At 40.0% G+C, this 27,849-nt stretch overlaps 2 long non-coding RNA genes across 7 annotated transcripts; one reads left to right on the forward strand and one right to left on the reverse strand.

The window, feature by feature from the left end:
- Positions 1–57: 57 nt before the first annotated feature.
- Positions 58–18,952, reverse strand: LOC147366207 (uncharacterized). Of its 4 annotated transcripts, none has more exons than XR_015132432.1 (4): positions 18,849–18,952; positions 18,628–18,778; positions 17,605–17,692; positions 58–339 (listed from the first exon to the last, which is right to left on the reverse strand). It is a non-coding gene; the product is annotated as an uncharacterized LOC147366207 (long non-coding RNA). The 4 variants fall into 4 exon arrangements; XR_015132435.1 differs by adding an exon at positions 17,190–17,388 and having other exon boundaries at positions 18,628–18,926; XR_015132434.1 differs by adding an exon at positions 17,926–18,004 and having other exon boundaries at positions 18,628–18,926.
- On the forward strand, positions 16,042–27,849 carry LOC147366208 (uncharacterized). 3 transcript variants are annotated; one of them, XR_015132437.1, is made up of 3 exons: positions 16,042–16,564; positions 17,608–17,727; positions 27,620–27,849. It is a non-coding gene; the product is annotated as an uncharacterized LOC147366208 (long non-coding RNA). The 3 variants fall into 3 exon arrangements; XR_015132438.1 differs by lacking the exon at positions 16,042–16,564 and adding an exon at positions 16,578–17,176 and having other exon boundaries at positions 27,616–27,849; XR_015132436.1 differs by lacking the exon at positions 16,042–16,564 and adding an exon at positions 16,578–17,176.

The raw sequence follows: 27,849 nt of genomic DNA on the forward strand, positions 1-27,849 counted from the left end.
CATCCTTCTGACAAGAGTGCTGTTCTGTATTTAATGATTAAAATATACATGCACGGGTTGCAAACATTATAGTAATATCTTTATTTAAAATCAATGCATTCCCAGACTATTCCTACGTCTTACACAAAATTATCAAATGTAATTGGGCTTTCTGACTTGGTGACACAGCCCATCAGCTCCAAAGTGCCTTCTTTATTTCCTTTTCTTAAAAAGTACATTCAGTCTACTCTGGACTTTCCCGTCTGTCAGTGTAGCTTGAGGTGACTTCCTGCCATGTCAGCTGACCATGAGTCACGTCACTGCTGCACGTTAGCAAGGCTGCTTCTGCATCCTCAGCAACTAGAGAAAGAGAAGGATGGACATGAGCTATCAGACATTCCCCCTTCCAGGGGGACTGCTTTTTCTTCCCCTGTTCATTTGAACCTCATGGCTACAAGGGTTGCCCTCCCGCTCCTGGCTTTGTGACGATGCTTCAGAAGAAAAGGAAAACCAGTTTCCTCCTTTCCAGAAGGAAAGTACATTTAAAAAAATCCATCTCTGTAGTGCATGAATCATTTATCTGGGCAACCCCTTTCTCCGAGGGGGTCCTTCCTTTGAGCCACACTCCTGGGATGTCTTCAGTGAGGCAAATGCTAATGACTGAAGTTCTAGTTCTGGGACTTAGCGTGATGCAAGTAGAGTTTAAAAAGAAATTTCAAAATCACAGGAAGGAAGCTACAAGGGTAGATAGGGTAGATGTGAAATACAAAGAAGACAACTTCCTGGATTGGGGAAGCTCTTGGAGCAAAATTAAGAATAAGTAACTTCTAGGAATTTGGAGGAGTTTAGAGACTGCGTTTGCCTTCTACAAATATCTTGCATACTATTTAGCTACTTGAGAATTTAAAGTCCTCTTTTCAAAGAGAATAAGGGAGCTGTGACACTAACCTATCCCATCTGATGCGTTTGAAAAAAAGCCAACAAAACATTATCATGATGCACTCAGCAGATGTAGATGAATTTTAAAATGCACCCCCCCCAATTAGGATAGTGACATAACAATCCAGTGACACTGTCATCACGTCTGATTTATCCAGAGATATGGCTTGTTAGCAATGTCAGGATATTTCCTTGGATTTCTGTTTGTTTGTTTGATTTTGTTTTTTTCCCCCTTTCCAGGGGTTGTTGGCACGAAAATGATTTGGAGGAGAAAAAAGCAGGTAAATTAGAGGTGGGAGTAGAAGAGTGAACTTATGCTCTCTTTTATGATCCTAGGAAAAGGTATACTTGTAGATGGGTGGGAAGGAATTGGTCAGCCAAAATCCTCTTGAAATTAAAAGTAGGGGAGATCACTGACCCTGACGTAGTAAAGCTGAGAAAATGTCTATACACTCCTCACAGTAAAATACTCCATCAGCATTCTGTTTCAGTATCACTAATGATTAAATTACCTGCAACCATTCTAACCAAAGCACCACCAGCTCAACTATAGATATATGTGTAATAGGAACAGATTGCAAGCTTCAATTCTGGGTTTTTTCTATGTCATCTCAATTTGAAACTTTCTTGTCCATTTACTGGACCATACATCTGATTATATAACCTGATACTGACTTTAGAGAAAAGAAAAAAGTGTCGTTTTGTGTTTTTTTATATCAAGGAAAATCAGGCTAATGTCCATCAAAGAAATAGGTGATGATTAATGGAAACTGACTATTACTTATGATTTAATTAATTAATTATGGTTTTAAAAAGATAGAAGCTTATGGTCTTCATATAAAAGTCTGAAGGTAGAAACCTAGATCTGCAATGGCAACTTTGATCCCCAAATATGTCAGGGGCCCAGGTTCCTTCCAGCTTTTTCTTCTGTTGGTCCAAAACTATGACCCCAAAGTTCTGGTCCAAGACATATATTAGTAGCAAGGGAGGGGAATGAAGACTAAGGGGTTTGGATGCCTATGACATTGGTCTGTGAAGAAAGTTCCCAGAAGCTACCATCCACATGACACTTCCCCTTGTTTCCCATTAGTCAGAAGTTCATCACTTGGATATACCTAGCTACAAGGGAATCTAAGAAATGCAGATTTTTTTTCTGAATAGCCATGGACCCAGCCAAAAGCCCATCACTGATGAATGCTATTTACTGGAAGTAATTTAATGTCTCAGCCACAGAACAAAAGGGCATGATATATCATGTAGACAGGTTCTACACACTTCCACATAATATGCTAGTAAAGTCATCAGCCTTGCTATGAAAGTTTGAAGACAGAAGTAATAATTCACACTCAATAAAATAATTCATGGATCATTTGAGAGTTGTAGATAAGACATAGCTATCTATTAGTTCTATAACATCATAGGTATATATAACTACTTCTTCATCCCAACGTTTTCTGGATTGATGATACTATAGATTCATGTTGGTGGGATAAATGTAGCTGCTAGCATCTTAGATCAGCACCTTTAAACCTAAAAAGAAAAGTATATAGGCAGATCAGGGTCATATCTTTAGAGCATTCATTGAAGTTAATTCATAGCATCCTGTTTTGGAGAAATTTTTTTTAATTTTATTTTACTTTTAAACTTTACAATATTGTATTAGTTTTGCCAAATATCGAAATGGATCCGCCACAGGTATACATGTGTTCCCCATCCTGAACCCTCCTCCCTCCTCCCTCCCCATACCATCCCTCTGGGTCGTCCCAGTGCACCAGCCCCAAGCATCCAGTATCGTGCATCGAACCTGGACTGGCAACTCGTTTCATACATGATATACATGTTTCAATGCCATTCTCCCAAATCTTCCCACCCTCTCCCTCTCCCACAGAGTCCAAAAGACTGTTCTATACATCTGTGTCTCTTTTGCTATCTCGTACACAGGGTTATTGTTACCATCTTTCTAAATTCCATATATATGCGTTAGTATACTGTATTGGTGTTTTTCTTTCTGGCTTCCTTCACTCTGTATAATAGGCTCCAGTTTCATCCACCTCATTAGGACTGATTCAAATGTATTCTTTTTAATGGCTGAGTAATACTCCATTGTGTATATGTACCATAGCTTTCTTATCCATTCATCTGCTGATGGACATCTAGGTTGCTTCCATGTCCTGGCTATTATAAACAGTGCTGCGATGAACATTGGGGTACATGTGTCTCTTTCCCTTCTGCTTTCCTCAGTGTGTATGCCCAGCAGTGGGATTGCTGGATTGTATGGCAGTTCTATTTCCAGTTTTTTAAGGAATCTCCACACTGTTCTCCATAGTGGCTGTACTAGTTTGCATTCCCACCAACAGCGTAAGAGCGTTCCCTTTTCTTGGAGAAATTTTGATCAGTGCTTTCATGTATATTTATATATCATGCTTAAATAAAACATTTCAGTTATCTGTATTCCTTCCCATAAGATCTAGTGATATATGGGTGCTCCTCAAACACCCATTTCATCTAAGTTAAGATATTTCAGTAATACAGATTTGGGATTCAGTGCTAATGGAGTAAATTGGAAAGCTCAGAATTTTATCAAGGAGTGTTGTGCTAGTCACTCCCACCAGGCTCCTCTGTCCATGGAATTCTCCAGGCATGAATACTGGAGTGGGCAGCCATTCCCTTCTCCAGGAGATCTTCCTGACCCAGGGATAGAACCTGGATCTCCTACTTTGCAGGCAGATTCTTTATGATCTGAGAAGCTTTACCAATTATTTAGAGTAATTTACTCTAAGATTATCCCTGGCTCTCATATAGAAATACCCTAAAACCTCTGGAATTTAGACATAGCTATTTCTGAATTGCAGATGGAAACCTGGTGATCATGCTCTAGGGCTGAACCTGTCATTCCTAAAAGGAAATGAATAACTAAACTTGAAGTAGAATCTTAAGGAAATAGTTTCCGATTCTTTCAATTAAATTAAAACTACCTTTTCAAGATAACATTTTCTGTAAAAAATTTTTATAGGTCCTTAAACATGACTAAACTCCCAACCAGGGAAAAGCTAAAATTCTGTCCTGACTCAAAGGCAGAATTCCACTTCCTGAGTCACCTACAGCGCCCTGGATTTTGCTGAAAGGAGCTCCAGCCAAGGACTGGGCAGGTTTGGCCACGTTCTTTTACGAAATCAGTTGATGACACAGCCACAAGGGCTACAGCTCAAAGGTTACGGGTTGGGTCGATGCCAACCCTGGTAAGATGTCCTCCATGCGGTACAGGGAACTGTAATCTCTCTAGATATCAAGACACTGCTTTATTTCAAACATCCGTGTTGTCTGCTAATGATAAAAGCACCACTTTCAGCTGTAGCCTTTTGTGATAGCTAAGGGTGTTTGGTCCACTTTGGCTCAGCTCTGTCCTTTCCTAATATTTATGAAAAACCCAAGTTCATAATCAGCTGCATTTGCTCATTTTCTTTTAATCCTTTTTCTCTCTCTCTGGCTTGCTTCTAAATTAAGAATCATTCTTAAAACCACTGCATGAAAGTCAGCCTAAAGTAGCCATCATCTAGAGGAGCCTGAGAATCTTAGACTCAAACCATGTTAGAGCTCTAAAGGCATTTAAAGATCACCTCATCCAAACTCAGTTCGAAGGAGTTAGGGTGCCCACTTCAGTGCTCATAAGCAGAAATGCAATCAGACCTGGACCTCAGAAATTTTCAAGGCAACTTTGACCCAGTAATTACACATCTAGGAATCTAGTCTTCAGATAATCTGAAAAACATAAAAGACATTCATATACAAGCACACTCCTCCAATTAATGAGGCAGCATATCAATAAAAAGATGATCTTATAAAGTGATGGGGTATGTGTAAGTGAAGGAAACTCAGAAAGAGAATGCCTAGGAGCCTATTTTCACAGTGGTTACCTCTAAGGAATAGGAGTGGTTGACCAATAGGAGAGGAGGAGGGCCATTCACATTTAATTTTATATACTCTTATTAATATATTTTTTCGATGAAACTGGTTAGGGGTAAAAAGAACATAACTGTGATTCCCTGGCTCTCATGACCATCCTCTCATTGAAAGTATCAGTGTTAACATTTTCCCACCTTAATAAATATGTTTACCAGTTTGCCTCTTTCCCAATATTCAGATAATATAAGCATATTCAACATTCTTTCCTGTTGGCTAATGCTAGAAATGTGAATTTTTAAGAAAAATTCAGTCTAATAGAAAATAATCTGTTTTCCCCACCAACATTCCCTGCAGCCTGTGAAGGTCATGTGGATGATGACATGGGAGTTGATAAAACTGGGCTCTTTCTTCTCTGTTACACTCTGTCAATGAACTAGTTATGAACCTTTGCTTAAGAGTCTTTTGTTGAACCCTGCACATAGAGATGAGTCCTGGCCATGGTAATATTCATATTGTAATTCAACTTTCCTCTGGGCTTACCCAACTGCATAGATAACAAGAACAACCCCAACTCAATTTTCCCTGGTTCTTTCCATAGCCTCGGGTCATGGGATCTTTAACCCCATGAAAGGTAACTTTCAAATATTTCTGACGGTTCCTAGAAGGTGTCTTCCATGCGCTGCTGAGTAAGATCCCTCTACCAAACTAGTCTAAAGCTCTCCTGGCCATGTGATGACAATCACTGTCCCCTGCTTGGCACTTCATCTACTTTGGCAGCCAAAGCCCTGGAAATCAGAGGTGTTCAAGTTGCTTGGCATTTTCTTTTAGGTAGGAGGTGTGCTTCCTCCTTCCCACCCCAACTCCTGCCCAATCCCAGTGATGGTACCCAGCAGTGAAGCTTCCACTCCAGTATGTTATAGAATTATTAGTGATTCAGAATTTCACTTTCTCTTTGTAGTTCCCCTCCCTTTCAAAGGACATTGGCTTTCATTCTTAAATGTGTATTGCCAGCCTGCTCTGTGCAGACTTGTATAATATGTACAATGACAGATATTGCTGAGGACCCTGCAAGCATGGACTTTTCAGTCACTTCATGGAGAAAGGCAATGAACAAGGAAAAAAAGCAAATAAATATATAATTGCAAATGGAGATAGGTGCAGTGAAGGAAACAGAGAAATAAGGAAGCAACTTCTTTAGGTAGGATGGTCAGAAAAGATCTCCAAAGTACTGCATGTGTCCTCAGTTACATCTGACTCTTTGCCACCCCACAGACTACAGCCCACCAAGCTCCTCTGTCCATTGTATTTCCCAGGCAAGAATACTGGAGTGGGTTACTATGCCCTCCTGCAGTGGATCTTCCCAGCCCAGGGATCAATTGAACCTGAGTCTCCTGTGTCTCCTGCATTGCAGGTGGATTCTGTACCTACTATTCTTTACCTTCCACAGAGCCATCTGGGAAGCCCTCTGAAGAAGTGATAGTGTACATAACAACTGAGACATTGAAATGCCTAATTTGGGCAAAAGGATGAGAGGAGATGGGGGCAGAGAAGAGAAATAGGAAATGGAAAGCGGAGGAAGGGGGCTAACATTTTTTAATTATTGGGAAGGAAGAACATTCTAAGAAGTTTACATATATTATTTCTTTTAATCCTAACACAATCCTATGAAGCAGAATGACTGTTAGCCCCACATCACAGATGAGGCAAATGAAGCATGAAAAGGGTAAGTAAGTAGAAAGGCAGAACTTGAACCCAGGCAGCCCAAGACCCTAAGGGAAGAAAGACTTTGGGATATTTCAATGACTTACAGGCCAGTGTGGCTAAAGCAGAAGGCAACAAGGGGAAACCAGCACATGATGGAGATGGCAAAGCAGGCAGGACTAGACCATGCATGGTACATGTTCTTATTTCATTCCGCGAGCCTTTCATGGTTAGCAATACTCCAAAGGAACAGCACTGTACTGAGGAACCAGCTGTGGGCATAAAAATTACTTATATTCTTTTTGTATGCAGAGGTATTAGAAATGAGTGCACTTCCCTTCTGTTGTGCCTAAGACAGGACACTTAAGATCCTGGAGAATGAATTACACTTTCTGGCACATATGTTGATTTGATATTTAACTTAGAAAATTGCAGTGTCTCCCAGTACTTACCTGCAGCAACTCATCCTCTGTGTTATAGAATTATGGGGGGCCAAATTAAGAGCATTCTGCTTGGTGTTGAATCCTGAGTTAATAAACATAGAGATGAGGAAGAGCAAGAAGAGGAGCCAGTTGTCAGAGTGAGCTGACCCTCTGCAGGCAACCTGGAGTTCTGCCTCCATGTGATCAGCTCTGAACCACAGAGCTTGCTCATGGCCACAGGTTACCCCCTTGATCTTCTCTTTACTCTACCTTACTTGGTCACTAAGCCCTGGAGATGAAAATGCACTGGTGCACCCCGTACAGAATAAGAATGAAAGGGGTGAAGTGACCTCTTTTCAAACTCCAGTGAGTTATATCAATGGGAAGAAAGAAAAAATTGCCATCTTTCCATCCATAAGATCAGCTTTTTGTTTTCTTGCTCTCCTAAATCCTTTTAGAGAATTCTTCCACCTCACAGGAAAACGCAAATTTGCCCCCCACCCAACTGAGAAGATGAATTCAATTTAATCACATGAGCTTGAGCCTAACCTCAGTTCTAGTCACATAAATTAGGAAGATCAGACAGGGGATTTCCCAAATTCTGTTTGCAGTGATAAACCCTTATTGGTTAGAGTGTTCTTCCTTCTTGTTGAATAGTGTAACCATCCATCCACCATGCCCCCCTCTCCAGCAGGCCCTCAGTTTCTGTTTGGGGATCCATGTGATTCCTGAAAGGCTGATTCCATCTTGGGAAGGAGGGAATACGTGGCCTGGGCTAAGCCATCAGCACATCTATCCCTCACCACCATGACTGTGACTGAGCCAGTTCATTCAGAGGGACCCTTAGGACTTTTGCTGGAGTTGCAAGATGAAGCTTCCCCTTCCCTCCTGCTGTATTTGAACTAGAAGCCCTGGAGTTGCCACCAGGGGCCCACAAGAGGAGCCTGACTTAGGATAGCATAGCCCCTAAGTAAAACAAAATTGATAGAGAAAAGAGGGAAGATCTGGGTCCTGGATGACATTATTGAGATGAAGGACCCCACCCTACCAGAAACCTGGACTTTTCAGGTACATGAGTTGATTAAATTGAGTTCAACAAAAATTCACTGAGTGACAACTTACATGCCAGATATGGTATCAAACACTTAGAATACATGAAACAGACAAGAATCACTGTCCTTATTCAGGAGACAATAGACAATAAACATAACAAGTAAACTGGTAGTGTGTTAGATGGTGAAAGACACTGTGGGAAAAGGAAAAGAAGAGCAAGGTAAGGGGGTAGAGGGAGACAGGGTCTCTGGTTTAAACTGGAATGAGATGTGTCTCTTTGTTACTTGCTGTCTATTTATTACTTGCAAATGAACACCTTGTGCATGCATGATCAGTTCTTCAGTTGTATCAAACTCTGCCATGGGATTTTCCAGGCAAGAATAGTGGAGTGGGTTGCCATTTCCTTCTCCAGGAGATCTTTCCAACCCAAGGATGGAACCCAAGTCTCCTGCATTGGCAAGCAGAGCTGCCTGGGAAGTCCCAAATAAACACCTTGCTGTGCCGTGCTTAGTAGCTCAGTTGAGTCCAATTTTTTGCAACCCCATGGACTGTAGCCTTCCAGGCTCCTCTGTCTATGAGAATTCTCCTGGCAAGAATACTGGGGTGGATTGCCATGCCCTCCTCCAGGGGATCTTCCCTACCCAGGGATCGAATCCAGATCTCTCACACTGTATGTGGATTCTTTACCATCTGAGCCACCAGGGAAGCCCAGATAAACACCTTAGGACAAGTACTTGAAATACCCCCATGCCCATCCAAGCAAATACGGAGATAAGCAAATTATAACAGACACCCCAAAGAAATAAGAGGAAGGTTAATTGTATTTGTCTAAGTGTCAGGAGGGAAAAAAGGTATCTGAATTCAGGAGAAAGATTGAACTAATTCATTTCAAAACACAGATCCACATTTGGGGGCAGGATGTGGGGAAACCCTTGAAACACGTCCATTTCAAACCTTTAGCACTTTGATATAAATGACAATGGTTTCCTGAAGCAGCAAGATTCTTGTACTCCCACTGTTTCTGCTTCTTGACATACAAAAATGGTCACTTGTCTCTGTTTCCAATTTTGATTGATGGAAAACACAACAAATGAATGTCAACAGTGCTTCTTAACTTAAGATGTTAGATTCTATGATTCATTTTCCCAGGGACCAACTTGTAAGAACTATGATAAAGCCAAACTTTATCACAGAACTAAGCTGAAAGCTAAGAAGCAAGAAAGCAAAGAAGAAAGAATGAATGAGAAAGAGAGCAAATTACCTTAATATAGAGATGTCTGCTCCCACCCACCTTTCTGAGTACGTGGCTAGTGGCTTCCTGTAAAGGAAACTTTTTGTCGACTCTTGTCTTTGTTAGTTAAGGCTGGCATTCCCCCCTTGTACTACTGTGCAGTGTTGTGTGAAAGAAGAAACCATCACCATAGAGACACTGGTCACTTGAACACTAGTCAGGATGGCAGATACTCTGTCTTTGACCACAGCACTTGCTTTTCAGCGGGTATCTGTTTGCAGGCTGCATGTTTTTAGATCCAATGCCAGACAAACTAAAGTTATGCTCTGGTAATGCCAAAAGACATTTATAAACATTACTAAATTGGTATAGTGGGTTTTCATGCAAATGCATTGTGCCCTTACCAGTTTCATATCTCAGGCACCTACTTTCCCTAGATGCCTCAGAGTTTAGCCTCAGTGAAGCTAAACTGCAGAACCAGTAGGCAGAGCCAGGGAGAAGGGATGGGGTAGGGAGACAAACACAGAAGGTTTCCTCCTCGTCAAAGTCTCTCCCTAAAACCTAAATGACAAAAAAGCACATGACCCACTTCAGGAAGACACACTGACACTAGAATAATATTGTTTCTATGTTTGTGAAAAGAGGCATCTTCAATCATTGGGAAAGGAAAGATTATTCAACAGATCATGTTGAGACATTGGTCAGTCTTTTGGCAAAAGAAGATCCTCCCAACCTACCATTAAATTCCCAGTGGCTTCCAGAAAATTGCAGAGGAAGGTAAACTGCCAAACTCATTCTATGAGACCACCATCACCTTAATATCAAAACCAGACAAAGATGCCACAAAAAAAGAAAACTACAGGCCAATATCACTAATGAACACATATGCAACAATTCTCAACAAAATTCTAGCAAACAGAATCCAGTAACATATTAAAAAGATCACACATCATGACCAAGCAGGCTTTATCCCAGGGAGACAAGGATTCTTCAATATTTGCAAGTTAATCAATGTGATACACCACATTAACAAATTGAAAGATAAAACCATATGATTATCTCAATAGATGCAGAGAAAGCCTTTGACAAAATTCAGCACCGATTTATGATAAAAACCCTCCAGAAAGCAGAACATAGAAGGAACATACCTCAACATAATAAAAGCCATATATGATAAACCCACAGCAAACATTATCCTCAATGGAGAAAAATTGAAAGCATTCCCCATAAAGTCAGGAACAAGACAAATGTGCCCACTCTCACCACTGTTATTCAACATGGTTTTAGAAGTTTTAGCCACAGCAATCAGAGAAGAAACAGAAATAAAAGGAATCCAGATTGGAAAAGAAGAAGTAAAACTCTCACTGTTTGCAGATGACATGATCCTCTACATAGAAAACCCTAAAGATACCACCAGAAAATTACTAGAGCTAATAAATGAACATAGTAAAGTTGCAGGATATAAAATTAATACACAGAAATCCCTTGCATTCCTATACACTAACAAAGAGAAAATAGAGAAATTAAGGAAGTGATTCCATTCACCATTGTGATGAAAAAAATAAAATACTTAGGAATAAATCGACCTAAAGAAACAAAAACCCATATATAGAAAACTATAAAACACTGATGAAAGAAATCAAAGATGACACAAATAGATGGAGAAATATACCATGTTCATGGATCAGAAGAATCAACATAGTGAAAATGAGTATAGTGCCCAAAGCAAAATATAGATTCAGTGCAATTCCTATCAAGCTACCAATGGTATTTTTCACAGAACTGGAACAAATAATTTCACAATTTTTATGGAAATACAAAAAACCTTGAAGAGCCAAAGCAATCTTGAAAAAGAAGAATGGAACTGGAGGAATCAACCTGCCTGACTTCAGACTATACTAGAAAGCTACAATCATGGTACTGGCACAAAGACAGAAATACAGATCAATGAAACAAAATAGAAAGCCCAGAGATAAATCCACACACCTATGGACACCTTATCTTTGACAAAGGAGGCAAGAATATACAATGGATAAAAGACAATCTCTTTAACAAGTGGTGCTGGGAAAACTGGTCAACCACTTGTAAAAGAATGAAACTAGAACACTTTCTAACACCATACACAAAAATAAACTCAAAATGGTTTAAAGATCTAAATGCAAGACCAGAAACTATAAAACTCCTAGAGGAAAACATAGACAAAGCACTCTCTGACATAAATCATAGCAGGACCCTCTATGACCCACCTCCCAGAGTGATGGGAAAAAAAGCAAAAACAAACAAATGGGACCTAATTAAACTTAAAAGCTTTTGCACAATGAAGAAAACTATAAGCAAGGTGAAAAGACAGCCTTCAGAATGGGAGAAAATAATAGCAAATGAAGCAACTGACAAAGAATTAATCTTGAAAATATACAAGCAACTCCTGCAGCTCAATTCCAGAAAAATAAACAACCCAATCAAAAAATGGGCCAAAGAACTAAACAGACATTTCTCCAAAGAAGACATACAGATGGCTAACAAACACATGAAAAGATTCTCAACGTCACTCATTGTCAGAGAAATGCAAATCAAAATTACAATCAGGTACTATCTCACACTGGTCAGAATGGCTACTATCCAAAAGTCTACAAACAATAAATGCTGGAGAAGGGGTGGAGAAAAGGGAACCTTCTTACACTGTTGGTGGGAATGCAAATTAGTACAGCCTCTATGGATAACAGTGTGGAGATTCCTTAAAAAAATGGAAATAGAACTGCCATATGACCCAGCAATCCCACTGCTGGCATACACACTGAGGAAACCAGAACTGAAAGAGACACATGTACCCCAATGTTCATCACAGCACTGTTTACAATAGCTAGGACATAGATGTCCATCAGCAGATGAGTGGTTAAGAAAACTGTGGTACATATACACAATGGAATATTACTCAGCTATTAAAAAGAATTCTTTTGAATCAGTTCTAATGAGGTGGATGAAACTGGAGCCTATTATACAGAGTGAAGTAAGTCAGAAAGAAAAACACCAATACAGTATATTAATGCATATATATGGAATTTAGAAAGATGGTAACCATGACCCTATATGCAGGACAGCAAAAGAGACACAAGTATAAAGAACAGTCTTTTGGACTCTGTGGGAGAAGGCGAGGGTGGGATGATTTGAAAGATTGGCATTGAAACATGTATATTACCATATGTGAAATAGATCTCCAGTCCAAGTTTGATGCATGAAACAGGGCACTCAAAGCCAGTGCACTGGGACAACCCTGAGGGATAGGATGGAGAGGGAGGTGGGAGGGAGATTCAGGATGGGCAACACATGTACACCCATGGCTGATTTATGTCAATGTATAGCAAAAACCACTACAATATTGTAAATTAATTAATTTAATTAATTAATTAAAATTAATTAATTAATTAAAAATTCCCAGTGGCTGACACCCCAGGACACATGCACATAAATGCACACACACAAGTACACACACACACACAGAGGCAAAGAAATTCAGCTGTATACATGCCAAAAAAAAAAAAAATAGCTGAATATTTGATCAACTGGTGGTGAAAGGATTGTAGGAGTCATGCAAGAAATCTCAAGGAAAATGAGGACAGACCCAATCATATGAAAATATTAAACTTAACCATGTACGATTAAAAAAAAGAAAGAGGAAAATGCAAGCATCTAAGCAGAGAGGAAATTCTTCAGTGAATATCATAATAATCTGACATCTTTAAAACATAGTGTATAAAAAATGATTGTAAAAACATGAAAATTCTAGAATAAAAATGGGCAAAGGACACCAAACATTTCACAATAGAGCAATACAAGTGAATGTAAAAATAGATGAAAAATGTCCATCTCAAGATTTAAGGCAAAATGGAAACAGCTGAGGGGAAACTTTCTTAATACCAAGTTAGCAAAAAATCATTTCTAATAGTGCTGAGAAGAGTACAGTGAAACAGGAAATTTCATTCACTACTAGTAGGAATGTACAACTTTCTGGAAAACAATCCGTGTTTTCTCAAGAGGGCTCAAAAATGTTTATATCCTTTGACCTAGTAATCCTACTTCCAAGAATTTATCATCAGAAAGTAATTTTAAAATTCCAAGATAAAATTCCAAATAATCACTGCTTGTGAAAACCAGAAGCACCCAAAAATATCCACTATTCATTTCAAGGGACTTCCCAGGTGGCACAATGGGAAAGAATCCACCTGCAAATGTAGGAGCTGCAAGAGATATGGGTTTGATCCCAGGGTTGGGAAGATCCCCTGGAGGAGGAATGGCAACCCACTCCAATATTCTTGCCTGGGAAATTCCATGGACAGAGGAGCCTGGCAGGCTACAGTCCAAGGGGTCACAAAGAGTCAGACTCATTTCAATATCTTATTGAGTACCTAATATGTATCAAACATTGAGCTAGAACAGAATCCAAACACAAAATAGACATGGCCCTCATCCTTGCAGAATTTACAATCTGGGTGGAGATAAGTAGTTAACCGAGTAGTTAATGACATTTGCTACAAGACCTCAGAGGACAGGGAACCTAACCAGAGGAAGTGACATTTAATCTAAAATGAGAAAAATGTGTGAAGTTAACCAGAAGATGGGGATGATAGAGGGAAGAACATTTCAGCAAAAGAAAATAGCATATGCATGACCTAGAGGAAAAACCGGCTAGAGAGTCTGGAAGTTCAGTAGAGCTGGAGCAGTGGGGCAGGAGCCAAAAGGTAGCAGGCTGTAAATCACGTTAAAAAGTTTAGATTTCATCCTAAAAGTAATGGTTTGAAAATTATGTCATATTCATTACATAAACACTTAAGTTATTAGGAGAATAGTTTCCATGTTGTTTATCATCCGCTGTTTGTTGTTTTTTGTTGCTTAGTCACTAAGTCATGTCCGATTCTTTGCAACTGCAGCCCTCCAGGTTCCTGTGTCCATGGGATTCTCCAGGCAAGAATACTGGAGTGGGTTGTCATACCCTCCTCCTGGGGATCTTCCTGACCCAAGGATGTAACCCATCTCTCTTATGTCTCTTGTATTGGCAGGTGGGTTCTTTACCACTAGCACCACCTGGGAATTCCAGGGAAGCCCTGAGGAGACTCAAAGGAATACCAAAGGTAATTTTACTCTCTTTGCCTTCTCAAGCACATGGAAGTCTGCAGATCCAGGCTTTGCTCATCTTCCCTTCCTTGAGCAACTCTCACCCTTCCCTTCCAACTCAACTTAGAGAGTCTTTGTGTTTCTAAGTGACAATAAAGAGAACCAAGACTCTATTGGCAGAATTGGACCTAATAGGAAACAAACTAGAATTACTTTCCTGGGGAAGGAAGAGACAGATGTGAGGGAGTGGGTTCCATCAAGAAGAGATCTTTCCAGATTGGGAGAATGGCCATGATGGTGATAAAGGGAGCTAAGTGTTCAATATTAGGTACCAGGACTTGAATTCCTTAGTAAAGATGGGAAAATCTACCCAGTGGGAGGACATTCTGTGTGTATCACTAGGGCATGCAAGGAGCATGGGCACAGCTGTCAAGGGGGACTGAAAACCAGAAGCCCACATCCTTGGGTTTAGCCTGTGTCGGGCTCCAGGGTGATAATGATGTGTGTGTGTGTGTGTGTTTATATCTCTAAGAGAATGATAGAATCATCTAAAACACAAGGGAGATTAACTTTTCCAAAGAACTTTTGGTGAGTGTGGTCAAGACAGACTTCTGACTTAGAAATGGAATCTGTGATCCATGCAGGATGCTTATAAAAAAAAGAAAAGATCTTCTGTTACAAATAATATAAATGTTTTATAACCAAAAAGTTTATTTATGAAGAGCTTGTAAAAGTTAAACCAAAAAAAACAACAAATTGTATAAAGAGTATATTGCCAGCTTTGCTTAAAATATGCACACACACACATGCACACAGAGTCAACAAAATGCAAGAATATAGGCTATTAATGGCAGTTATCTCTAAGTGACCTTTCTCCCCTCTGCTTTAAAGCATGTTCCAAACTGCTGGATAAGTATATATATATTTATATATGCTTTGTATATGTTTTAATCATTTTAAAATGTTAATATCTGAATAGAATAAACCTAGTTTAGTTTTTGCCCTATAGTAGTACTACATAAGTAACATTCACCAATAAATGAAGCAACTTCATCACAAGAGTGTACACAGATTGTGAAAACTATTCACATGTTTTTGACCTATACAGTGTGGGCATAGTCCCCATTGACTGTTCTCAATGACTAACCTGTAATCATTTTCCTGTTTGGGGGGTCAAATGAAAACAAGACTGATGCTACTCCTTTGCTCTCAACAAACAAATAAGAAAAACTACAAAACATTTATTGCTTTAAAATCTACATATCTGCAGTCTTGTCACTACTGAGTTTTCAGGCCTGAGAAACAGGACACAAGTTTATACTTACTTTCGTTTTAGATTATTAGTCATATGAAAATTTAGCCAAATGAATTAAGAATACCCTATCCAAAAAAATTAAAAACTTCATTTCCAAGGTCCTTTAAAAAAGCATCAAGGAGGTGCCACAGTTATCTGGTTGAATTGACAACCATGAGACGTATGGATGGTTGTCTACAAGTTCAGAAACAGGAAACAGTGCTTGTGCTGCTTGCCAGGGCATATGAATCGAGGTCGTTGTAACATAGGAAATCAACATCAGAGGATGAGCAGCAGTCTTCAAGAACAAAACAGTCCTTCGTGAGAAACAGTGACGTGAAGTTGTGTTTCTGTGAACACAAGCCCTTCTCATCCCAAGTCTGATGACTGGAGTGTTTTCTTTCCCCACCTCAACAACGTTATGGTCAAATGACATCGTGATATTCATTATGGAAGCATGTCTGTCACTAATAACGTATCAAGCAGAGGTCTTGATATGATCTGCAGCTGATCAGTTGATTAGGTTTGACCTGCAGGAAAAGCCTGGCCACAGCCTGCCACAGGCTTGCCAAACATGACGTACAGAAGCATCCTTGTTGCAGCCCCAGTGGGAGTATGCAGGCTTGAAAAACACACCTGAGTCCATCCCTCTCCATGGCAACAGAGTCAGATAATGACCATCCATCAGCAGGAAGAGGGTGATCCCGTGACAGCAAGAGTTTTCGAGGGCAATGCATGAACAACACCCCTGCAACATGTTTGTTTTGGCGGTAGACATGGACGCACAGCCAGGCAAGGCTGCCAGAGGAGCTTTCAGAGGAAACCCAAGATTCCTGCCTTGGAAGAAGGAACAAAGATGTAAATGTTCCCTGTTTCCTGGGAGGAGGAGGGCAAATAGGCATCTGCTGAGCTGGAGCCTCTCATATTTACCAGGTGAACAGAATACTGCCCTTCTAAACCTCCCAGCACCTTGCACAGAACTTCAAATCTCTTCCATTTAAGCTTGTTAGTTGTAAGTAGAAGAAATCAGGGAAGTAGCTGGAGGAAAACTAAATGAGAGAGGAAAGGAGTCATCTACTGTCTACCCTCCCCAAGGGCAAGGCGAGTCCCTTACTCACTGGAGCTCTTTCTATTGGCCTTTACTGGGGGCTGTTTGGGATTTTGTTGGCTTGTTTGCTTGGGTGTTTATCTCCTCTACATTTCTCGAGGGCAGTCCTACCATCTCTTTTTCATCTCTGTATCCATGTTACCTGGCATGGAACAGAAGCTTAATCAATATTTACCAGTTGCTAGGGATGATGCTGGTGATAGTTATATGAAGTACAGCTAAGTGATAGAACATTCTCCTAGCCTTAGACAGTTGTGACATTCTCTGGGAAATTCCAGTCCAGATCTTGGACCCTCTAGTCAGGCTAGTCAAGAGTGGGACAGCTCCTAGTGTCCTCTCTAAGAGAGATGCACAAACCTTATAGTTTACAGAAGGGGCTCTGGAGCCAGATGACCCAGACCAGAATCCTGGCTCCACTTCAAGCTGCATGAGCTTAAGTAAGTTACTTACCTTCTCTGTGCCTCTGTGGGGCTGAAATGAACCCATTAGAATGGCGCCTGGTGCCCTAGACGAACTCTTGTAAGTTGTCACTATTTCCAGTATTGTTGCTCAATTTTAGGGAGAGAAAATTCCAGGTGATGAGAGCCTTCTGCTTCAAATTTTGCATTTCACATGTAACTCTGCAGTCTTATCCCCTGGGAGCCCCTGCCTAGATGGAAGATGAATTAGGTATCTAAGCTTCTTCCTTAAAGCTATCAGTTCAGCCACTGCCAATCCCCAGGGGGACCTATGAGACCCTCACTAAACTCCTGCAAATGTATAGTTCAGTCACTTGAAAAGGAAAAATAAATGATCCAAATCAACCAATCCATTCTAACTGTACATGAGGTATTCAGTTTCCCTTGAATCAGTATTATCTCCTTACCAGGTATGGTTGATACTTATTGTCTGGAACCTCGTCAGATACCATGGCAGGAACTGTAAACAATAAGCATCCAAAAGGCTGAGGGGACCTAAAGCCAAGTTGGAGATGCAACGTCAATACTGGGTGAGTAACAAACATACAGGTCTAGAGAGTGGTTGTGTTACACAACCCCTCCCAACACACACACACACACACACACACACACACCATGAGCCCACAGTGCAGTGTTCCAAAGACACTTTAAAACTTGAATGATACATGAGGAATTTGATAAAGCTCACTCTCAAAGCCAGTGAAATAAGGTCACCCATAATTACACACCAGCAGCAAAATATTGTCTGGGGAAAGGACTCTGACTGCCCTTCATTTCAACCACCACCTTGAGCACATTGTCTTGGAACTGCAAAAAAAGAAGGCAGGGAAAGAGAAAGATGGGTCACCATGATAATGATTTCCAGATGAGGAGAATCGAAGTGTTGGAAATTTCTACTAAGAATTTTAAGTCACTGGGACAGTTGCCTTTCTTATCTAGGATTATATTCCTACTGTGTGGCTGCAGTGTGAGAAAGGAAGAGGAGTCAGTTTCCAATGTTATCATATTACAGTACATTTGTCACAACAAATGAATCAATATTAATGCATCATTCTCTCAATTTTTCCACAATATCTCTTTTTCTGTCCCAAGATCCCACCCAGAACACCACGTAACATTTAGTTGTCTAACATCTCCTTAGGCTTTCTTGCTATGAGAGTTTCTCGAACTTTCCTTGTTTTTGATGATCTTGAGAGGTTTACTCATCAGGTATGTTGTAGAATGTCCCTCAATTGATATGTCTGATGTTTCCCCTATGACTAGACTATGCTTAGTCACTTCATCATGTCCAACTCTTTGCAACACTATGTACTGTAGCCAATCAGGCTCCTCTGCCCCATAGAATTTTCCAAGCAAGAATACTGGAGTGGGTTGCCATTTCCTCCTCCAGGGGATCTTCCTGATCCAGGGATTGAACCCACATCTCTTACCTCTCCTGCACTGGCAGGCAGTTTCTCTACCACTAGCGCCACCTGGGTGATACACTGCTGCTGCTGCTGCTAAGTTGCTTCAGTCGTGTCCGACTCTGTGCAACCCCATAGACGGCAGCCCACCAGCCTCCTCTGTCAGGTGAGTATATTTCTGCAAGGAAGACCACAGTGGTTAAGTGCACTATCCCATCCTCTCAAGGCTGCCACATACTGTGACTCACCGTCCCACCATGAGGAGGTTCTTTGCAGGTCTAAAGTAAACCCCTTTTGTCAGGCAGTGGTTCTCTGATAGTGCTCCCCAGAAGTATTGGCATCACCTGCAACTTGTTAAAAATGTAAATTCTTCGCCTGGTCACAGGCTCACTGAATCAGCAACTCTGGGGGTGGGGCACAGTCATCTATGTTTGCATAAGCCATCCAGGTGAATATGATGCGCCTGAAGTTTAAGAAGCACAGTGTTGGAGGCTGCCTGCCATGTTTGGCTCCATGTACAATAGAACGCTTCTCACAGCTCACCCATGGAGCCCATGGCTCTCAACCTTGCTGTGTTTCATGAATAGCTATCACCACACAGCATCCCCAGAGACTCTGATTGATTGCAAGCTTACATAGGGTTGAGGGCTCTTGCATCTGGCCCTCTGCTGAGAGCAGCGTCCCCCTCCTCCTAGTCACATTTTCCATCCCTTTCACGAACTCCTCCTTTGCCACCTCAGACTTCGGAAGAATGGATCAATCAGTAGCTTTATTTCTTAGAAAATATCAAACAAGATTAAATACTGTAGAATTTCAGAGCTGGTAATAGTTATAAAGGTCAACTAGTTGAGTGGCTTTAAAGGTTTTTTTTTTTTTTGAGCAGGTCTCTTTCTTCAAGCTTTTTTTTTTTTTTTTGAGCAGGTCTCTTTCTTCAAAGGAAATCTTATGGGGAAACCCAATATTAAAAAAAGAAAGTTTAGCTGCTCTGATGAAGGGTGAGGGGGCTGAATGATGCTTCTGGTCCTCCTGGCACAGGGGGCCCTCACTGGCCAAGTTCAACCTTCCCGGGTGATGGTTGTCCATCTTCTCCTTGACCACCTCTAGAGATCAAAGCTTCTTTACCACTAAACTACTTCCATTTTCAGTACAGCTCAAAGCTTTTCAAATATTCTTCTTTCCTTTGAGCCCAGATAAGCCTTCATATCACCCCTTAGCACTAGCGCTGATTCTTTTCTTGGGGTGAAGCGAGGAGACCTAGTTCATTTTCCATTTGAAGGCTTTTCTCATTTCACAATCAGGCCTACTGCCCCCTAAACAGGGGTTCTCAGCTCAACTCATCCGAGGAGCTTTTAACACTCCTGGTATCCAGATTGCACTTGAAATCCAGGTAAATTCAAAGTGTCTCAGGAAGACACAAGGTACAGCCCTGGCTGCTAAGGAGAGTCTGTGCCATAGCCTCCGCTGCCCAAGGCGAATGTGACCACCTTTTCTACCTGATCCTTAGTTGACATCATTTTATAGTTGCTCATCATCCTCTCTGCTTTCTTCTCAGAGTGCTACATCGTCCACGCACAAACGTAAGTCATAATAGCACAATAAATTGTACCAGTTGTTTTTTGTAGAAAGTGAAAGAAAGTGAAAGTGTTAGTTGCTAAGTCATGTCCGACTCTGCGATCCCATGGATAATAGCCCATCAGGCTCCTCTGTTCATGGGATTCCCAAGGCAAGGATACTGGAGTGGGTTGCCATTCCCTTCTCTAGGGAATCTTCCCAATCCAGGGATTGAACCTGGGTCTCCTGCATTGCAGGCAGATACTTTACCATCTGAGCCACCTGGGAAGCTGAATGTAAAAACTGTCTAAGTGCTGGGTTGATATGATATCAAATGCTTCCTTGCCCAAGGAAATTAAAGTCAACCAGTTACGTACTACTCACCCATTTCTGATCAGACATAGCCCTCCTACCTTTCTCTAAGAAAGCTTGAATTTGATGAAAAGGAGCAACCTTCACCTTCACAGCTAGTATAACCACTGTCTTAATTATAGGAGAGCTAGATGATGTGATGACTTTTGATGAATGGCCCAAAACCACTCTACCCAAATGGCCCAGTTCTTTGGTATAGATTACTCTCTCCTCCTCTATCCCCAAACCTATTAGCAAATAACTTAGCTGTGTATAGGATGTCAAGTTTACCAGCCTCTCTTCTGAGGCCTCTTAGGCAGAATTTCCTGAACAAAGCTAAGGTCATACAGGCCAGGAGCCAAGGAGTTTTGCTAGAGAGGGAGTGGGTAAAGCTCACTTAGAGGAAGCTTTGAAGTATCTCTACTCTCCAGAGCCAATGGCAATTACTTGTCTCCACCAGGCTGAAGAACATATTTCATCGGTTCCTATCTCCATGCGTTAACTTCTCTTTATTGAATGACTCATAGCCATCAAGTCCAAGGAAGCATGAAGGGGATAACATCTACGTAAGAACTGGTTTCCACCAACCGCTCTGGGCTGCAGAGCGTTATTGAGATAAACATAGTAACTGTGTTGAAAGCTTCATCTCAAACCCACGTGTTCCCTCCTCATTTGGACCCTCATTTCTCCCCTGTAATTATTTTGTCTTACTTAACTCGCCACCCCCATGCCCTATATCAGTGTCTCAGAACCTCCTTCCAAAGCTCCAGCTTTCTCATCTCTAACATGGGGATAATTATAGCATCTACTTAGTAAAGCCATTCTGAGTGTTAAATGAAAATAATGAGCATATGGTTATAAACACATGATATCATAAGTACCTAATAAGTGCTGTTATTATTGTTATTATATTATGTATATACTACTACATATTATATGCTGTTATTATTATGTAACATAAATAATGATAAAATGACAAAATAATAATGTGTAATTTTCTACTCATCTCAGAGTCAAGAAACATTTTTCAATGCCAGCTGTATGCCAGTTATTGTGACAGGTACTGGGATTTTAAAAAATTAGTAAGATGTAGTATTTGTTCATCACATAGGGAGAAAGAGGTGTGGGATTTAGCATTGATACAACACTTTGATATATACTCTCTGAAGAGCCCAGCTTCCTCCCTCTAGATTTCCCTCATCTGATGGCTGTTTCCATCTCAGAGACGGTTTCACCCTTAGCCTGTGCTGTGAGCTCTGAACACTGCAGCCCAAAGTTTAAAGCTGAGTTCTTGTTCCTGAACAGATTAGAGCAGAGGCTACAGAAGAAAGAAAAAGAAAGAAAGAAAGGAGGAAGGGAGGAAGGAAAGAGGAAGACAGAGAGAACGAAAGAAAAAGGAAGGAAGGAAGAAAACCAACCTGGAGATAACTCATAGCCTCATAGCAAGCGCCATATGAGTCATTTAAGAAAAAAAAAAAAAAAAGAGCCACCACAACCTTCAGCAGAAGAGAACCATTGAGCTCAAGTTGGGAAAAAAAATATGTATGTATGTATGTGTGTGTATATATATATATATATATATATCTTTCCCAATAGGAATAAAGCTAATTCTCCAAAACTTTGTAATCATACTTGTAACATTTTAATATGTTACAGTTTTTATAAAGTAATTTCACACACACAAAATTTCATTTCCTTAAACCACTTAATTCGGTAAGGAAGGTCAAGAAATATTCTGCCCATTTTATAAATGAAAAAACTGAGGCTGAGAGAGAAGGGGGTGATTAGGAAAATTGAGTCAGCTAGTAAGTGCTGGAAGCAGAGTTTCAGGTGGGTCTTGGGGCCCTGCTCACCTGCTTTTCCTCCCAGTATGTTAACATTTATTCATTTATTATGTGCCAACATTATGCTGGGAAATTAGCATATGTTTTCTCACCTCCACTGTACAACTCTGAAAGTTGTCATACTGCCTGCTTTTTAAGATCAGGATAACCTCACGAGGAGGGCCTGGGTAGGAAGGGAAAGGGAAACTGTTAAGTAACTTGCTCCAAATCCCACTTCCAGGAATCTGAAGTTGGTATATAAATCCAAGCTTACAAAACCTAAATTCTATGTACTACACTATATTCCTTATCTGTCAAGGCCTTTTGCTTGGGAGAGCAAAAGATAATACAAAAAAAAAAAAAAAAGAAAGTCAAGTTTAGAGCAGTGGCAGTGGCCGCAGCTAAAACTGGACAAGATGACTGTGGTTAGGCAACCTGTGTGTGTCGAGACTGGCCTTAGTGCAGGATGGAGAGGGGAAGACCCTCTTCAGTCATGGCCAGAAATACTCAGTTATCTTCATACACACTAGTTCCTAAGTTATTTCTGGAAAAAGTTTTTCATTTCACTCTCGGTTTTTATTACTCTTTATGATCACATGAGATCCCCTGCTAGAAAGTCTTCAGTGACCCGGTGCATGGCAGTGATCTGCATGTCCATTCAGACTTATCACTCACATAGACAACCTCTGACAAATGATATGATGGCTTATGTTATTCAAATAAATTCAATAGTTTATATTACACTGGACATGACATCTTTTAAAAGTACCCTAATTAATTTGAAGCTTAGGATGACAGCAAAAAATCTCTTTTGAAGGAAAAAAAAACTAAGGAAGAGGTTATGAACAAATTTAAAGAGTGTGTGTTCAACAAAATACATTAAAAATAGCACAATATAGTGTAGCAAAGTTTATGGCAGATACTTGATATGGCAGCCTTTTTGGAATGCTAAATATTTCAGTGGGTTGGATCTCAAAATTCTGAAGTGGCACTGAATAATTTTCTACTAGGTACACTGTACTTTTATGAGGATTTCATCCTTTTTTTCCCTTTTTGTATTCAAACTGAACTGGTTGGTGACTATGACTCAGATTAACTGGCTGTGGTTTGAAGGTATCCAGTATCGATTCAGAATGCTAATCTCCTTTGTCATGGACCATCCCTGGGGATTCCAAAGTGTTAACCGCCTTAAAGGAACTCCCCTTCCTCAATAACCACAACTCCCAACAAGAAATGAGCAACTTCTGGTGTTAAAGTACTAACCTCATTTTAGAAGTATTAACTAAAAGTAAAACCAAATCAAGAAAACTCTCTCTGAAACACATTATTTGCCATATTAGGAAATAAGCTTGGGAGATAGACAAAAACTTCCTAAGAAGTAAACTGAATTAATTTTATCAAAAGCTTATCAACTGAAGATTTTTATTATTATTGCTTTTCACCTATGATATATAGTGGATAGAAATAAAGGATAAACTATACCCTACATAAAGACTGAGTACCCCACTTTTGGGGCTCAGACACAGAGAAAGCAACAATTCCTAAGTATTTTTTAATCAAGTTGAGGTCTAATCAATATCTATCAATACCTACTAAGTGCCACCCTGTGTTATCAGATACTGGGGAGTTAGTGATACAAGGTCTTTTCCTTTAAGAAGTTTACTATCCAGTGGAGGAGTTCCTACTATATTCACAAACTTTTTAATATCTATTATCAGAGTTATTAGGTGATACTACCTGCTAAGGGCTTTGATCTGTCCTCAAGATGAATCTGGGCTTCCCTGATAGCTCAGTGGTAAAGAATCCACCAGCAATGCAGGAGACCCCAGTTCGATTCCTGGGTCAGGAACATCCCCTGGAGAAGGGATTATTCCATTATTCCACTATTCTTGGGCTTTCCCTGTGGCTCAGATGGTAAAGAATCTGCCTGCAATGTGAGAGATCTGGGTTCCATCCCTGGGTTGGGAAGATCCCCTGGAGAAAGGAAAGGGATAGTTATGTTATACTGGGTAATACCCACTCCAGTATTCTGGCCTGGAGAGTTCCATGGACTGTATAGTCCATGGGGTCGCAAAGAGTCAGATATGACTGAGTGACTTTCACTTTCATTTTTCATGGAGAAGGAAATGGCAACCCCCACTCCAGTATTCTTGCCTGAAGAATCCCCCTGGACAGAGAAGCCTTGTGGGCTACAGTCCATGGGGTCACAAGAGTGAGACATCACTTACGGACTAAACCACCAAGATGAATTCTTGAGAGGAGCCAGAGACATGTGAAGACCTCACACAATCCATGTCCAACATACATTCTCACTATAAACTATAAACCATTTGTGGTCTTATTTTTCTTAATCCATTTCAGGTGGAGACATATTCATTTACTAATAATACTGTAAGTATAATGTATACATCCCAGAAAATACAACATACTTATTTTCAACTTGGAAACTTAACTCTCAAAAAATAAGAGACTAATTGGAATCAAAAAGGAGCCTAAGAAGTGAAGGGGTACTGGGAAAACCATCAGAGGGCCAAAGTTACTGTTAAAGCCAGAGATTGCCCGGATGTGGCTTAATGTCAATACACTGAATGCACAGATTGAAGAGTGTAGGGGTTTGTACAGATGGTTTTCTAGAAAGATTGTATCATACATAAAATACCTGAACTTTTCAGATTCAAAATTCCCAAGTGGAAGAGGGATTAGGGACTTTTTTAAGGGACTCAGTGACTCAGCTTGACTCTCTTTGTTTCATGAGCATTCAAAACCAAACAAAACAAAGTGCACACACACACCCGAGATGTGCCTAATTCTGTAGTTAGGTAATATAGTCGGAACACCCGTGTAAGTTTGTAAATTTGTGAAACATCAAACAGTGGTATGAAGAGTTTGAGACTGGGTTTTCCATTTCCTTTAATTCCCCCACAGTGATGAGCAGAGTCTTACTCCCATCATGGACATTCACATTTAATGACTATGCCTTTTGAAAGAATGAATGAACGAATAAATAAATGAATCAATCAATCAGTGCCTCCATAGGCCCAGACATATGTGTTGATATATAGGTGTGAGGACTTGTGGAATTTACCTTCTAAATTCCACATCAGGATATTATAATGAATGGATTCAATACTTTTTAAACTTGCCTGCTTCTAAGTCAGGGGCCATATATTAAAAGTATCAATTTCTAGGTTTCTGTCCAGAAGATTCTGATAGGAGAGAAATCTAGAAATCTCTATTGTTAACACATAGCTCCTGTTAATACTTGTTATCCAGCAGGTGTAGGAAATACCAGACTAACTGATTCATGCTGCTCAATTATAATATTTTATTTGCTTAATTAAGGGTTTTTATTTTACTCCTTTTTATCACAGACATTCCCAATGTTCCCCACGTTTTCATTTTTGTTTCTTTGAGCTTCATTTACTTTTGTAAACGTTGGCCATGGAGCCCTATTCCTATCTTTACCCCTAACCTAAATCTCTATTTCATTTCTACTCACACAGTTATCATTGATACTACTCCCATTAGAATTCTAATTATTAGAGTGATAAGTGTTCATTTCAAGAACTTTTAAAACCTTGGAGGGAGAAAACAATTTCACCATTTCAATAGACTTCAGGAAGATTTGAAGAAAAAAAAAACTTGAGGAACTGAAAATGTCTGAGACCTGTAGTCAGGGAATATACCTAAGGAATAAACCCCAAAATGTCTTGTTCACACTTCCTCCAGACTCACTTGTAAATTATTTGCATATTCCCACCTCCCAGGAGGTTATTTTCTCATTTAGTCAAAGTTTAACACATTGTAGATGATATTCATGTGTCCTGACCATAGCTGGTTAGATACATGAATGTACATGTGTCCTACTCTAATGTGGGACCACATGAAGAAATTGACCTATTTTTCATTTTTCATTCATTCAGTAATTTACACAATGCAAATGCCTACTCTATGCCACAGGCTAGTATCTGAGCTAATATACAAAGACTAGTAAGAGGTTATCCTCACCTGTAACTAACTCATAGTTTATTGGAAAAATAGGCATATAAACAAGTAATTATGTTACAATAAGACTATTCTTAATATATTAGGGTATATATGTAAGAGGCTATGAGAATATAGAAAAATATATTGTGGGTATGCAGTGGGGTCACCTTTAGAAAGGAGATGAAATTTTTTTGCAAGTATCTATTACTATGGCTATTTTTTAATTGTATAAATAATATAACAACACTAAGAAGGATATTTTTTTCACCACTTTGCACATTAACAGTCTTTCTTTTCTGATGTTCCTATCCAGTCTTTTTGTTTATATGTTTATATGTAAATATATATGTTTATGGCCTCCCCAGTGACTCAGCAGTAAGACTCCACCTGCAATGCAGGAGACATAGGAGATGTGGGTTCCATCCCTGGGTCAGGAAGATCCCCTGCAAGAGGAAATGGCAACCCACTCCAGTATTCTTGCCTGGGAAATCCCATGGACAGAGGAGGCTGGCAGGCTTCAGTACAAAGGGTCACAGTCAGACATGACTGAGCACACACACATATATATGCAATATATATACATATTAGAATATATAACACATATATATATATGACATAATACATATAGATAAATGTATATTTATGTGTTTTTTGTTTATGTGTATATTTATGTATATTTCTATTTTAGAATACATATTTTGGAAAGCTGAAATCATAGCATCTATGTGTGTTCCAAAGCTTTGCATACATATATTTGGCTGTTTGAAACCTAAAATATTTCTCCTATAAAAACAACTTTCTTTTCAGGTTTCAGACAATTTATTAATCAGTGTAAACTCCAACATACCAACATGATTTTGTACATTAGAGGGAAATATTTTCTGGTTAAGTGAAAAATTGTGCAGATGGCTTCTGGAAGACCTTCATTCTAAGCAGCTTATAGTGAAACATTTCATTTGGAAGTCTGGACCTTCTTTCTTTGGTTTCCTTAATCTACATTCACGGATCCCCTGGAGAAGAGAAAGGCTACCCACTCCAGTATTCTTGGGCCTCCCTTCTGGCTCAGTTGGTAAAGAATCTGCCTGTATCGTGGGAGACCTGGGTTTGAATCCTGGGTTGGGAAGATCCCTTGGAGAAGGGAAAGGCCACCCACTCCAGTATTCTGGCCTGGAAAATTCCATGGGGTCACAAAGAGTTGGACACGACTGAGCACCTTTCACTTTCAGACTCACAGAGTAGAATTTGTACTGATCATTAGGACCCAGCTGGTTCCAGCATTCTGGATTATTCTTTCTGTCCCAAGATAGGATGCTTCGTGGCCTGACCGATGATCGGCGGAATGCGGTTGCAACAGAGACCTCGAGTCCAAATGGAGAGAAAAACTAATCTGCAAGACTCTGGATTAAACACTCTCTGCTAAAAACATGGCCTATTTAATACACATCACTCCAGCACATACTGTTATGGCTGTACAGTGGTAAAGTAACTGTGTAGTCATTAGACAAATATATTGCTTTTCTAATGCATTTCTCTAATA

The sequence above is a fragment of the Bos grunniens genome, chromosome 9, assembly GCF_055505025.1.
Source record: "Bos grunniens cultivar Pamir isolate PY7600 chromosome 9, Bosgru_T2T1.0, whole genome shotgun sequence".
Lineage (NCBI taxonomy): Eukaryota > Metazoa > Chordata > Mammalia > Artiodactyla > Bovidae > Bos > Bos grunniens.